Source organism: Neolamprologus multifasciatus, chromosome 17 (assembly GCF_963576455.1).
Source record: "Neolamprologus multifasciatus chromosome 17, fNeoMul1.2, whole genome shotgun sequence".
Classification (NCBI taxonomy): Eukaryota; Metazoa; Chordata; class Actinopteri; order Cichliformes; family Cichlidae; genus Neolamprologus; species Neolamprologus multifasciatus.
Window position 1 is genome coordinate 260390 of NC_140455.1, and position 13496 is coordinate 273885.

General features: G+C 43.5%; 1 long non-coding RNA gene across 1 annotated transcript; it reads right to left on the bottom strand.

The window, feature by feature from the left end:
* Window positions 1-346: 346 nt before the first annotated feature.
* On the bottom strand, window positions 347-5945 carry LOC146498619 (uncharacterized). Its single transcript, XR_014870037.1, has 2 exons — window positions 4664-5945; window positions 347-4048 (listed from the first exon to the last, which is right to left on the bottom strand). It is a non-coding gene; the product is annotated as an uncharacterized LOC146498619 (long non-coding RNA).
* Between the last annotated feature and the right edge of the window lie 7551 nt (window positions 5946-13496).

Consider the following 13496-nt stretch of genomic DNA (forward strand, 5'->3'; position numbering starts at 1 on the left):
TAACAGATTTGTAACAGTCAAATTTATCCACCACAACTCTAATGGCAAGCTGCATGTGTCTCTAAGTGCGGGGATCGCAAGTTCAATTCACACCCGGTATCCAGTAAGGATCCTGGCTAAACTCCGCATGCTAAAAACCAGCCCTGAAATGGCGCGGCTACGTCTGCAGCCTGTCCACAATTCAGGACACAAGCAGTTCATTATATGTTGTACTGTGTATGTGACAAAAAAATATTTGTAAAAAGTCTCCTCCTTTGACTTCAAAACATGTGATAAATTAACCGAATATTTAGACGTGATAAGGCGGCACTCCCATGCATTGCATAACCACATCAAAACATTGCAGAGCTTCTCTGCACCTGGAAGCCCAGCTTTATTTTCTCAGTCCCCTTGGAGACTCAGATCATCGGGTCCCAGACTTTGCCCCACTCCTTCACTTACAAACCTTGAAAGCTAAATTTTCCAGTCACAACCAAGCCGACCTGCAAGGAGCTTTGTACTGATTGTGTGTAGTGTTATGATGACAGGGCAGACTACACATACACATGAATGTCCCTGTGAGATTGCAGCAGGTGTTTGAGCAGTTTGGTTTTTCTCTTTTTTTTGACCATTGCAACATCACTGTAGGGCAGGCACGTGGTAAACCAGTCATGGTTGGACAGAGAAGGGGACACAGCGTGAGCATTTGGTAACATTTTGCGTAAAGATCGGTTTAGGAATTGCTGTTTCTAAGTCACATGATTAGGTAATAATATGACAATCACAGCACAACAGGTAAACTCAAGCATGAGGCACAAAACTAAATTACTCCATGCTTCGGTTGTCTTTGTTGCAACACAGTAACAAGTTTTGCAGCTTTATAATTACTTTGCAGAAAAAAGCAACATTTTATTATTTCTATATTGTATATAATTTAAGTGCTGTTCATATATGAACTCTGTTTTATTTTATTTATTTAGCTTAATTATGCATATATTTCATCCTATATTTCCATATTTCACACAGTTTTTGAAAATAATACCAGTAAGAAATTATGCTTTTTAATACTAAATAATAGCACATACAAATGTACTCATTAATATCAGGATTGTGCACGTTTTTTCTACTAAATGACAGTTAGCTATAGCTAACTACTTATGAGAAAAATGTATCAAATCCTTCAAATGTCAAAGGGTTAAAGGAGTAAATTAAATCTGACAGCTACAAATAAAACACATCTACTTCTGTGAAGCACAACCAGGCTCATAGACATGCAGGCCTCTGGTGTAACTGACTGGAGGATGAAAAAAAGAAAAAGAGAAGCACGGAGTACAAAGAGGAGAGAACTTACAGAAGCAATAATTTAATAATTTTGCCAATTTTGCTGTCTCTGTTTACTATCACACTGTGTGCAGTATTGCATCACATGTCATTGTCCTGGCCTTTAACTTGTGGGGAGGTGTGTGTGTGTGTGTTTTGGCTTCATTAAAAAAGAAGTCTTGGGTCATTTTGACAAGGGTCATGGACACGCAGGTTGAGTGAAGACAACACATACTCATTTTAACAATTCTATCCATAAAAACTATGCAAGAAATAACACTTCATATTGATTCAGTGAGGGACAGTAACAGTTCATTTAAAGGATCTGTTACCCTTGCTTTCGTCACGTTCAAAAAGTTTAATGTACATTACACCAGGCTGGAATAGGGTCAGATAACAAGAGAAATGATGCCTGAACTCTTGTGACATCAGGCTATTCACTGCTAAAAGCTAAGTGCTGCTCCTTTTCATATTTGCTTGGGAAAACATTACATAATTTCAGTGTCTGGTTAAACCAGGACATCTGTAGCTAGTCCACACAACAGGCCTTGAGATAAAAGAGCAGGTTAACATGCACACTTGAAATCAGTCGGCGAGTTGTACTGTCACACTACTCTGCCAAATAGCTGCACTCATAGTAACACACATGCCCAACAAACTGTGAGGACCTGTAGTTAGTCACTTTCAAAAATGGCTTATATAATAAGACTAAAACAATATTGCTTGTGCCATAAACACCATTTGCCATTTGCTATGTTGCAACATTAATGATGTCTTCAAATGAAAGCACAATTCATGTTTGCTTAAACTTTAGTGACACCAAAATGCAAATAAAAAAGAGATACATTAACCATATGAAGTTAGAGCCAAAGGAAGGTTAGTTTAACCTTGACAAGGAATGGCTGGCTTGGTTCTATACAAAGACTGGCATGAATGAATAAATACTAACTAAATGAATTACATAAAAAGCAAATTAATTTTAAAAAGGAACATAAAATCAACTGGCAAACTTGCAGAGACACAAGGTGTTGAGCTGCTAGCTAAGACTTGCACATAGCTAAAATATGCTAGTTTTACCTTTTAACATTTCATTTACTGGTTAAGGTTAGTACAACTAATTAAAGAAGTCAGTTGTAAAGGTATAATTGGTGAATTATAGTTGTGCTATATTTGAATGGAGACCAGCCCGGCAGTTATACCTGCTTGTTTTTTCTTTGCTACATTATGCTAGCTGTATCTTGGTTTTAGCTTTCTATGTTGGACAGACATGAGTGCTAGACTTTATTCAATGGATTAAGTTGTTTTATGGTCGCACTGAATTATATCTTCATTGCCTATTCTTAGGTCTTAGCTGTTTTAGGTAGGGTTTCTTTAAATATATTTTTAAATATTTTAATATAAACCAACTGTCCAGATGTTTCTTCTGCAATATTTAATCATAGAATTCAATTTAATTCAATTCAATTCAATTCAATTTTATTTATATAGCGCCAAATCACAACAAAAGTCGCCTCAAGGCGTTTCATAGATACAGAGAAAAACCCAACAATCATATGACCCCCTATGAGCAAGCACTTTGGCGACAGTGGAAAGGAAAAACTCCCTTTTAACAGGAAGAAACCTCCGGCAGAACCAGGCTCAGGGAGGGGCGACCATCTGCTGCGACCGGTTGGGGTGAGAGAAGGAAGACAGGATAAAAGACATGCTGTGGAATAAAAGACATGCTGTGGAATAGCAGTAGATGTTCTTAGTAAGGATGTGGTACTTATTGCAAAAGTGAGGGGGGGCTGAGGGACTAGGACTTGATGTCTAATTCTTTTTATATTCTTGTGTTAAGAGCCTCCCTTGAAATAACTTCCTGTTCTTAGAAAGTGGATGCTGTTGTAGGTCTTTTCCAAGTAAGATAGACGATTCATCAAATAGTGTCTCGGGCCTTTTTATTTTACCTAAACTACAGCAGACCTTTATTCTTACTTTGCAGGTCTTTCCTTTTTACTCTCTCTGTTTGATTGGTTTGCTGTATTGTGTTAGCACAGTCCCACTGCTCTGTCAATATTTAAAACTGAAAGCCCTCTTGAGCTTCATTGTGAAACTTTGGCAATATGCTGCAACAGCTGCTCAGAATAAATGTATGAAACTGCATCACTAAGCCTGTGGAAGTTAAGTAACACAACTTACTTTCAGAATGAAAATCCCACTACTTGTGGTTAATTATAGGGACATTTTTAAGAAGACACCTCTTCCCAGCATCAGCATACTGACTGTGTACCGTTAACTTCAGTTCAAACAGGAAACTGTCACAGTGAAGGCATTTCTTTAGTTTCCTGTGTTGGATTGAGCTGAGCCACACAGACCACACAGGAAACAAGATGCTCTCAGCAAGCTTTTTTAGCACTCTTGAAAACTTTATCTCAAATTCTGACGAAAGGAAACGACACTTTCACCAAATCTCGAGGTAACAATAACAGTCAGATCACCACAAAAGTACTACACACATGACTAGGGCTGCACGATATTAGGAAAAACTGCGATGTGTGATAACTGTGATCGATACTGTGATAACGATATGACTTGTGATAAAATAAATAGCAAAAAAAAACAAACAAAAAGAATACATAATTTCCATTTTACTGCAACAGTTTTATTTAATGAAAGCTGCTGTATTAGCAATCTAACAACAAAGTGCACTTTAACTTTAACTTGCCCCCATAAAAAAAAAAATTCTAAGGCTTGAATTCTGAAAGACATCCTTCCCAGTCTCTATAATTAGTTTTAAATAAACATAACTTAAATTATACTGCAAATTATCTCAATGCAGTTGTTCATCATTTTACCACTCACCAAGTAGTTATGATCTAAGTCAAAACTGGAGAGGAAACTTTACTGTAGGGCTTGCGTAGTTTTCAGCTTGGCTCAGTTCAAACATGGCCTGCATTTGTATAGCGCTTTACTCAGTCCCTAAGGACCCCAAAGCGCTTTACACTAGATTCAGTCATTCACCCATTCACACACACATTCACACACTGGCAAGAGCAAGCTACATTGTAGCCACAACTGCCCTGGGGCGCACTGACATAGACGGCACTGACATAGGCGGCACTGACATGATGGTCTTGCGGCATGTTTCGTACATTTGTGGAATGGCGACATGGGAAAAGTAGTTTCATGAGGGGATACGGTACCTCCGGTCCACTCAAAAAAATGTGTAATGGCCTCTGTTATTTCTTTGTAGCGCTTCGACGTTTTCTCGTGAGTTCCACTTGAAAAACTCAGATACAGAGACGGCTGTTGGACTGCTGTGCTCTTTGTCTTAACATTAGCAACCTTTGCTTGGCTAGCCCTATCTTTCTGGAACTCTTCAAACAGTTCTCTGTGGTTGTATTGAAGATGATGGTGGAGATTAGTCATGTTTCCTCTGGTGGTTGCCACGAGTGTTTGGCAAGTTTTGCAGAGTACCTGTGTTTGGAGAACGTCGTCTTTATCAAATCCAAAGTACCTCCAAATAAGCGAGGTACTATTTTTTTTTAGGCACGAGTTCATAGTCAGTAGCGTTCTCGTCATGTGTCTCGCTCTCAGCCTTTACAACTCTGACTCGTTGCTGCAGTGTTGTTCGCTCCCCACCTGCGTAGGAGGCGTGCCTCTAATCCATTTGATTGGTTAATGCCGTGAAGGGCTCTATTCGACTGGTCAAATGTGTAAAGGGGTTTCTTTGATTGGTAAATTCTTTAAAGCACGTGTGTAAACATTATAAGGTACCCAACTGTCGCAGTTTACGCCGTCTTTTGCGATGGGCCCATCGCACAGGCTGATATCGCGATGACAATAAATTTTCGATTTATTGTGCAGGCCTACACATGATTGTGTCAGTACCCACCCAGTACCCACCCAGACAACGCAGTCATTAAGTTTGCAGATTATACCACTACCACAGTGGTATAATCTGCAAACTTAGCCCCCAGACATGAGCCCCACCACGGGGCGAATGAGACGGCATACAGAGCGGAGGCTCAGAGGCTGTCAGATTGGTGTGCAGACAACAGCTTGGACCTCAATACCACCAAGACAAAAAGAGCTGGTAGTCGACTTCAGAAGGAGGAAGTCTAAGCTGCAGCCCATCTGCATCAATGGGGAGCTCATGGAAAGGGTGTCGAGGTTTCAAGTTCCTGGGTGTGCACATAGACACAGACCTCCACTGGAGCTCAAACACCTCAGCATTTGTAAGGGAGGCCCAACAGGGTCTCCGTTTTCTGAGAATCCTCAGAAAAATGGACCTGAAGAAGGAGCTGCTGATCGTCTTCTACCGTTGCGCCATTGAAAGTGTGCTGACATCTCCATGGCACTCAAAAAGGCACTTCAGAGGGTCATTTATACAGCCCAAAAAAAATCATTGGACATCATCTTCCCTTCCTGAAAGACCTGTACAGCACTCGCTGTCTCAAGAGGGCACGCAGCATCCTACGGGACTGCACACCCCCAGAAAACCGTGTGTTTAAGCTGCTGCTGTCTGGCAGAAGATTCAGGCTGCTGAGGTCACGGACAAACAGGCGCAAGGACAGCTTTTACAACAGGGCAATAGCCCTAATCAGTGCTAACGTGGAAGGCAGTGGCGGCGACAAAGCAGGTCCGGAGGCCGGCCACGCGGAAGGCAGCGGCGGCGGGGATGACAGAGCTGGTGGCGCTGCAGGCGATGGCGTGGAAGCCGGGAGGCGGTGGCGCTGCAGGCGACGGCGTGGAAGCCGGGAGGCCCCTTGGATCTTCCAGCGGAGACAGGAGACGAAGGCCGGATGGCCCCCTCGGACCCTCCAGTGGAGGCTATCCCGAAGCCAGCAGGCATGGAGTCCTCTGGCAGACATGAAGGCAACTGGCGCTGCGCTGAGCACTGGCTCTGCCCAGACAGCGCTGACACGGTGTAGTTCTCTGGGGGCTGCTTAACCTTCAGAGAGAGAGAGAGAGAGACAGCCTTTATTTGTCAGTTGCAGGTCTTTTGCCCACAACCGAGATGACAGACCTTGACGACCGTACATACAATACACAAACATCACATTGGGGAGACAGGTCAGGCTAGGTAGCGAGGAAAAAAAACATCAAAATGTGTAACACAAAAGGATAATACAGGAATGCACAGATATCAACACACCATAGCACAATAAACACAGACAGCAACATGGGAAAGAGTTCCAGTATGTACATCTGATCTGGGACCGCTGCAATCTTTCGACTGCGCCTCCAGCTGACCCGATGTCCGCATCAGAGGGGAGGTAAGCGTTGGAGGTGGCGTTGGATCCGGGGTAGGGAGGGTGATGCATCAGTGAGTGCTTATCAGTATCAGTATATGTATGTGTGTGTGTGTCCATAGTTCAGCTGAGACAGTGTCCTTCGCCCTGCCAGGCTAAGTAAACAGTCTTCCAGCCAACCCAGGTGGCCTTGCATGGAATGGGAAGGAACAGACTAAACACAGTCGTTATCAGGGTGTTTTGTTCAGCTCCGGCCTTGCAGCTGGCGCCAAAGGGGTATCCGCATAAGTGATGGTATTTTTTACTTTAGTGCGAACAACTCATATGAATTTCAAAGCAGTTCTACAGTCCAGCACTGGTCTCTCAATCTCCCGTTGGAGAGCCGCGAGCTTCGCCATACCTGCGTTCTGTAATGCTGTCATTTCTTGTGCTCAAGGAGCAAATTTCTGAGAACTCATGGCAGTGTGCCTCCCCGAGATGTCATCCAATTTGCGCCCAGAGATGTTATTCGGAGCGAGCCCTTCCGAGATTTATCCGGTCTGCTGTCAGAGATCTTATTCTGAGTATTCACAGCAGCCGTAGCCTCTCCAAGATCTTATCCGTGCTGCACTCAATGAGCCCATTTTGAGAAACTCACGCCTCTCCCATCGTTCCAATCCCAGCGGGCAGCCTTGTGGGGGTTTGAACAACCGGTTCCGCTTTCTTAATTCTTCGATAAGTCAGGGCCAAGCCAGCTCCGATCAGCCAGAACCCTGTTACCATGGTTCCGAATAGGTAGATATCTTCAGCACTCAGGCTCACCCAAGCCCAGACTTCTCATTGAGAAAGGGGTGTCAATTGCATTTAGGGACCAGTTGATCCAATCCATAATTCCTCTTTTAGGTTTTAGAGAACAGACTGAGAGAATGTTCCAGGGAAAATACAAAAGAAACACGAGACTAGACAAGGACATAAGCAGGGAAGATAAGGGAGAGGAGAAAAAGTGTGTCCGCCTCCTCCGAAAGCCAAAGAAAAGGATCAGGGATCCAGAATTAGCTGGGGACTGACCTCTGGGGAGGCCCTGGAGTGCATAACTGTGCCCATAGCAGCTAAAACGCGAGAAACACCCTGGGTGGAAATTAGATTTTCTCCCTGCATAGAATGAATGAGTGAGACTGGTGACAGAATGAGTGACAGAGCTAGCGGTGACACTGGAGCCTGGGCTACGGGTAGCGGTGACACTGGAGCCTGGGCTACGGGTAGCAGGGACACTGGAGCCTGGGCTACGGGTAGCGGGGACACTGGAGACTGAGCTGAGGGCGAGTGAGCAGCTGACACAGGAGACTGAGCTGAGAGCGAGTGTACAGCTAGCTGGGCCGAAGGCTGCTGGGCAGCTAGCTGGGCCGAAGGCTGCTGGGCAGCTAGCTGGGCCGAAAGCTGCTGGGCAGGGGATAAGCAGTTCTTATTGCTCTCTGCCGCACAAAACACAGCCCCAGAAAAAACAGTCTCACAGTCCGAAATAGAAAAATTGTCCGTCTCACTCACCACAGTCGGCTGCACAGAAATCCACGGGTTTGACTGTGGCAAGGAGCATCTGCGGCGTGAGCGCCGCTTTCTTTCTGGAGGTTGGACCAACGGGCCGGACAGAACGTCCTCCGGTGGGTCGGGTAGCGAAGCAATTGTAGCTTGGAGAAGGTGTGGAGTGTTCCGGAGAAAGGCCTGCATGGTCGGGGGAAGCAATCCAAACAGCCACGAAAGGCCAGAAAAGAGCCGTTGTAGCCGGTCTTCAACTGCGTGGCGAGGCTCTTCCGGAGGGTGTTCCAGCCACAGCCCAAGGAGAATCTCCACATCGTAGATGATGTCATCTTGGAGCTCATCGGACGGATTGAATGCCGCAGGGTCCATGCTGGCTGGTTCGTACTGTCACAGGTTGCTGGGGCAAGCGTGTGTGGATTATTTGGGACCCAAGATGCAGATATGCAGTGAAGTGAGAGGGCTTTATTGACACAGAACCTGAGTGATAACAAAAAAAAGGTGAGTGTGGCGAAAAACAGAACTTAGAAATAAACTACACTAGGAAAACTAAAACCTAAACAACAAACCTGAACACGAGAGAAAGCAACTTGCAGGGAGAATTCACAGGATGACGGAGGGAGATTCACAGACAAGAAAACACCAAATAACACAGACGAACCAGCAACAGGCAGGAGAACACACAGGGCTTAAATACACACAGCAGTAATCAGGGGATGGGAGACAGGAGGGAAGCACACCTGGGTGAAATCACAACGTAAACTGAACACACTCACATAAGACAAGGACCTTCAGAATAAAACAGACACAGAGAACCAGACAAGACACTGAACTAACAGACAGACTCACAAGCAGACACAGTGACACCATGGACAGACAGAGGGAACACAGAGAAGTGGGAGCAGGCAGGCACAAAACAAAACCCTAACGAATGGCAAACCGAACCCAAAGACATAACAGAATAAACAAGAACACAGAATAATATAAAGAAACACAAAACACTGAGTCATCAGACTCAGGACCATGACAGAGGTTTTTGCTTTATCCTTATTATTGTACTCAAGTACTGTACTGAGTACAGTACTGGAGACCTGGTGCCAGGAGAATAACCTCCTCCTAAACATCAGCAAGACTAAGGAGCTGATCGTGGACTTCACCACAAAGCAGGCGAGGAATTACAAACCCCTCATCATCAGTGGCACGCCAGTGGAGAGAGTGGACAGTTTCCGATACCTGGGTGTCCACATCACTCAGGACCTGTCATGGTCCTGCCACATCAACACCCAGGTTAAGAAAGCCCGTCAGCGTCTCTTCTTCTTCAGAAGACTTAGAGACTTCCATCTGCCACTGAAGGTGCTCAAGAACTTCTACTGCTGCACCATCGAGAGCGTCCTGACGGCAAACATCTGCACCTGGTTTGGGAACAGCACCAAGCAGGACAGACGAGATCTGCAAAGAGTGGTGCGCTCAGCCGAACGCATCATTCAATCAGAGCTCCCTGACCTGCTGTCCATCTACACCAAGCGGTGCAAGTCCAAAGCTAGAAAGATTATGATGGACCTCTCCCATCCCAACAATGGACTCTTCTCACTGTTGAGGTCTGGGAAGCGCTTCCGCTCCCTTAAGGCCAAAACAGAGAGAATGAGGAGGAGCTTCTTCCCCCAGGCTATTCGGGCCCTGAACCAGGTGTAGGACTGTACTCTCCCACACACATCACTATAAGACTGGACTCTCACACACATCACATCACCACACGCACCACCACACATTTCCTATAATTTCCTATAATTTATAATCTTTATAATCTCTCTCTGCTGTTTGCACATTTTTATTTATTTTTATTTTTACTGTAAATTCCTAAGTTAATTTGTAAATTTTGTAGTAAATTGTAAATACTGTAAATCTTTTTTCTGTCATTTAATGGTCGGGCATTGCGCAGCTACAAGCATTTCACCCCCCATGTCATACTGTGTATGGTTGTGTGTGTGTGACAAATAAAATTTGAATTTGAATTTGAATTTGTACAATAAAACACTTTTTTTTGTTTAAAGGTACTGTAATAAGTGTACCTGTGAAACATTGCTGGCAGAGATGTGCCTTACACTCTGCCCTAATATATCAGCTGCAGGCTAAAAATGGACAGTGACAGTCACAAGTCTGTCATTGTACCTCATGTCTGACAAATAATACAGAACATTGCTAAACTCTTGACCCACCCCTTGTTTCTTCATAATTTCCAAGGAGGAGCAATTTATAGATATATGGGCAAGCATTCATTCAAATACAGTAAATAAGGTAAAACAGTTTATATAATGATAATGAGCTTTAAAATCAATATTTGGTATAACTACTTTTATTCTTCAACACATCCTGAACTCTTGCATGCATGCTTTCTTGTCATTTATTAAAGTAGTCTTTAGTAAGGACATTCAAAGCTCTTGTTTGGATGTTGGTTCCCTTTTGTTTGTTTTCAGTCAGGATGGTGCTATCATGCTTCAATAATGTTGCGTTTCAGCCACCTGATAGGCCGATCCCTGACATACATTGGCAGTGTATTTAGGATCACTGTCATGCTGAAACAAAAGAAACACTTTGCAGATGGTATTGTAGAGTGGATCAAAACCTGATGGCTCTACTCTGCAACACCACTGGCTGAAAGGCAGCACCAAACCATGACAGAGCCTTCACTGTTGTATTTCTCTCCTGATCTCCTCCATAGCCCTGTTGCCACTGATTTTTAGTCCTGTTTTTGTGTAATTTTGTAATTTCCCTTCCCTAAGAATAGCTTCTGACGGTCACCCCTCTGCTGAAACCACTAGAAGATGTATCAACTGAAGAGTCAGATACATCTCTCAGGTACTGTGTCAAGTTTTTGCTGGAATTTTCCTTTTTCTTAAGGACATGACTTTCAGTTAGGTCAGTGTTAAAAGGCTTAATAAACAAAAAGACATTGCTTTGAAATCTTCATGTACAAAGACTGGACTGAAAATAAGTGAGAAAGCAGACAGTGACCAAAGAAAACCTTTGAAAGAAAACCTTTGAAAGACCTCCAGAATGCTTGCAGAGCCTAATGTTTAATATCACTTTTAAAAAAAAAAAAAAGTTACTAGAAAGCCTGCCTCCTTGGAAGCAAGATGTTTATTTAAATAATAGGTGTCTCAATACTTTTGCACAGTAATGTATATGTGTTTGTTTTCAGTAAGTCCTGTACCCTATTATTCTAATCCTCCCGGTTGCTGCAGCGCCGCTAATTCTTGTGCCACAGCAGAATCCTTACTTTCCCCTGCGCTGCGAACCGAATAACCTCTATATTTCCCAATTTCTTTTTCTCCCCGCTGGCAGTGTGAAACGTTAAGACTCGATTCATGTTTTAAAAGCTACTCTATCGTGCATAAGAGTACAAAGTTGCATATACTGCCTTACAAAGCCACGCAGCTGGAGCTGTGTGAGTGGTGAAACTGAGATAACTAGCTTGAATTTTAGACCCATCCTCAACTAGCCGGCCGAGACACTGCACTATTGTGTTAGCTTCTCTTTTTAACACAACAGGTTATTAGATGTAAAAAGTATAGTCACCATGAAGTCACCATCTTTGGATCTGACTGAGAAGTTGAAGCACTCTCCGTGGGTGGGTAGTGACTTGTCAAAGATATAGCACTGCTTTGGAGTAAATCATGATTTATCGCCCTTGGATGCAAATGTGGACCCAATTGAGCTTTGTGTTGCATGCAATAAGAATTAAAACTGAAACTTGAGCTCATAATCATCTAGAAATGGTTTAGTTAGATCTCAGTAAGTGAGGTAAAGGCTATTTTCCAATTGACTTCTATAGAACCGCACTTTTTTATTGGACCAGGGGACTCCTCCCCAATATGGCACCCAGTGTAAGGCATTATAAGGCGCTTCTGTGCAGGCTTAACCTTTCTGATGAAAGAGCTTTGTCCTTTTCCTCAGTCTGTGGTGGTTAGTCTGTGAACATAAAAACTTGAAGAGAGTATCTTCCTGTTTCTACTGGAACAAGGAAGAAAAACAGTAGGAATAAATGAATGCAGTCACTGTGGTCATTGTTATTCTTCTTTGGTGTCGAAATCTTAGCTGGATGAAACCTGTAAGGTAAAAACATGTTTGATGGCTAAATTGCGGCATGACCTTTGAAACAATTCTCGGTTTATCTGTGTCTTTCATTGCCTGTCTGTCACTGTATAAAACACACATCCCACAGCAGGGCAGCGGAGGCAAGCTGGGAGTCAGCGGGTTCACAGGGCTGACGGGGGTCCATCTCGGGTGGAAAGTTTTTTTGGTGAGGGAGACGAGCGCCCTCCCCTCCCCTCCAGGGCCCCTAAGGCTAATGTGATCCCCCCATTTGTGCGCCTGTCATAAAGAATGCACCCACTAAACCACTTTCCCACCACTAAGAGGATTACCAAGGTAATGCTCCAGAATCAAGAGATGCTCCGGTACATGCGGGCAATGTGAAGATGAATTTAATAACCCATGTACATGGCTGGATTGAGTTCATCTCTGTGAATGAAACTGGCGCCTTATTTTGATGTTCAGTGTGGCTACCAGCTAGGCAGCCTAGGCAAGGAGGGAATTGGTGCTGATTTTGGACTTTAAACTAATTTTTGATGTCTTTTTCTAATGATTCAATTACAAAATTAGCTGACTGTGATTTCTTGTCATGGTTTATTCATTGTTGCCCTGAAAAAGAGTGCAGAAAGAAAACAGCAGTGCAGCAACAACAGCATCACCACTCAGTAGATTCCCACCAATCACTACTGCTATCTTAGGACATTTGAACATTTTAAATGTTTGTTTAGTTGAGTTTTTTGAGCTCAAGCCAGTTTAAGCAGTGTATTAGTTCCTTGTCCTCATTAATCATCTATCATACCGAGAACATTTCCAGGTATCCATCTGAGTAATCACATACTTTGACATTTAAAGGAGCCAAGTTTTATTTCCTACTTAAAGCGGTTTCCAGAGCCAAATGGTGGTGAGAATTTGCTAAAGACAGTGGGCAAGATTTTGCTGTTTCTTTGGATTTGGTAGGAAATTCATTGATAAAATCATATCAGTTTTTAGTGTCTTGTGCAGGAGTCAAACATTTGGCATATTAAAAACTCCTCACCACATTTTTAAGCAGATACGATGTGTAACGCACAACCCTAAATGCCTTGTGACACTCTGTGATATTTAAGCCAACAGTGGGATTGGACTGGCTTGGTTTGGCTTGGGAACCTGTCAGTAAAATTAAACTTGAATGCAGCATTAAAAGCAAATGTCCAAGAGCTCAGTACAAACTGTGAAGAGGCTCCCGCGATGGTTGTTGGACTTTATAGGTTTTCCCACTGTGTTAGGAGGTCGTGTTTAGCTAAGGAATGTTTACGTAGGGACCCTGATCCGGTCAGAGACCTCACATCCGATCAGGATCAAATATGCCTCTGTTCAAGT